This window comes from Suncus etruscus, chromosome 15 (assembly GCF_024139225.1).
Source record: "Suncus etruscus isolate mSunEtr1 chromosome 15, mSunEtr1.pri.cur, whole genome shotgun sequence".
Taxonomy (NCBI): Eukaryota; Metazoa; Chordata; class Mammalia; order Eulipotyphla; family Soricidae; genus Suncus; species Suncus etruscus.
Window position 1 is genome coordinate 20,489,989 of NC_064862.1, and position 1,987 is coordinate 20,491,975.

At 48.0% G+C, this 1,987-nt stretch overlaps 1 non-coding gene across 1 annotated transcript; it reads left to right on the top strand.

Moving 5' to 3' along the window:
- The first annotated feature begins 1,406 nt into the window (after positions 1-1,406).
- Positions 1,407-1,513, top strand: LOC126031716 (U6 spliceosomal RNA). The gene has a single exon (XR_007503548.1). It is a non-coding gene; the product is annotated as a U6 spliceosomal RNA (small nuclear RNA).
- The last annotated feature ends 474 nt before the right edge of the window (positions 1,514-1,987 follow it).

A 1,987-nucleotide genomic window follows, 5' to 3' on the forward strand; every position in this document is an offset into this window, starting at 1 on the left:
TTTTGCTGAAGTGTCACAGTGGCCTAATGTAGGGGGTGCTGGAACAGGCAGGACCCTTCCTTCTGGCTTCCCACGTAGAGTTAATCAGTACACAGTTGGCATTTAATAAACCCATTTGATTTTCTTGTTTTTATTTTCTTGTTTTGTTCTTGTGGCCCACACCCAGAAGTGCTTAGGGAACCATGTGGTGCCAGGGGATCAAACCTGGAGCTCCATATATGCAAAACATAAACTCCAGCCCTTTGACCCATGTCCTCATCCAAGGAAACTAGTCAGAGATTCTCAGTTTAAACACATTTGCTTATTCGAACCTAAAATGACCATTGCTTCCTGTCTAGACCTACTAGTGGCGCCAGTCCTGGGCCAAAATGATGGGGACAAAGTACAGTGAACATGAGGCTTCCTTATTTACATGTGTGGTTTGGATGAAATGTATGTTCACACATGGACTGAAATTTCTCTTTTCCTTAACAGCTTGCAGCAGGCCTTGTCTGCACTCCAGCCCTGTGCAATCTCTCTCCAGCTTTAAATCTTTTTTTGTGTTATTTTGGGACCACACCCAGCAGTGCTCAGGGGTTACTCCTGACTGTTCAGAAATTGCTCCTGTCAGGCTTGGGGGATTATATGGACTGCCAGGGATCAAATCGGGGTCCATTTCAGGACAGCTGCTTGCAAGGCAAATGCCCTACCACAAATGCCCTATGACTATGCTATCCCTCTGGCCCCAACCAGCTCGAAGTCTTTTTTTGTTTGTTTGTTTTTGAGCTACACCCAGCGGTGCTCAGGGGTTACTCCTGGTACTATGCTCAGGAATCACTCCTGGCAGGCTCCAGGGACCATCTGGGATGCCAGGGATTGAACCTGGGTCTATTCCAGCTCAGCAGCATGTAAGGCAAATGCCCTACCACTATTCTATCACTCTGGCCCTCAGCGCTAATTTTTTTTTTTTTTTTTTTTGGTTTTTGGTTTTTGGGTCACACCCAGTGGTGGAACTTGGACCTGGCAGGGTCAAGGGATCGGGATTCAAACCACCATTTGGTCATAAATCAATTACGCACAAGTCAAATTCCCTACGGCTGAGCTTTCTCTCTGGCCCCAGCTCTAAATCTTTTTTTGTTTGTTTGTTTTTTTGGGCCACACCCAGTGATGCTCAGGGGTTACTCCTTGCTCCTGGGGGGGCTGGAGGATACCATGGAGGTAGGGCATTTGCCTTGCATGCAGAAGGACGGTGGCTCAAATCCTGGCGTCCCATATAGTCCCCCAAGTCTGCCAGGAGCGATTTCTGAACATAGAGCCAGGAGTAACCCCTGAGTGCTGCCAGGTGTGACCCAAAAACCAGAGGGGGGGGGCCGGAGAGATAGTATGGAGGTAAAACGTTTGCCTTGCATGCTTAGAAGGTCAGTGGTGTGCTCGCTTCGGCAGCACATATACTAAAATTGGAAGGATACAGAGAAGATTAGCATGGCTCCTGGGCAAGGATGACATGCAAATTCGTGAAGCATTAGACTTTAAAAAAAAAAAAAAAGTAAAAATTTATAAAAGAAGGTCAGTGGTTCGAATCCTGGCATCCCATATGGTCCTCCAAGCCTGCCAGGAGCAATTTCTGAGCGTAGAGCCAGGAGTAACCCCTGAGCGCTGCTGATGTGACCCAAAAACCAAAAAGAAAGAAAGAAAAGAAAGAAAGTAAGGAAGGAAGGAAGGAAGGAAGGAAGGAAGGAAGGAAGGAAGGAAGGAAGGAAGGAAGGAAGGAAGGAAAGAAGGAGGGAGGGAGGGAGGGAGGGAGGGAGGAAGGGAGGGAGGGAGGGAGGGAGGAAGGAAGGAAGGAAGGAAGGAAGGAAGGAAGGAAGGAAGGAAGGAAGGAAGGAAGGAAGGAAGGAAGGAAGGAAGGAAGGAAGGAAGGAAGAAAAAGAAAGCAAGCGAAAGAAAGAAAAAAGAGGGCCCGGAGAGATAGCACAGCGGTGTTTGCCTTGCAAGCAGCTGATCCAGG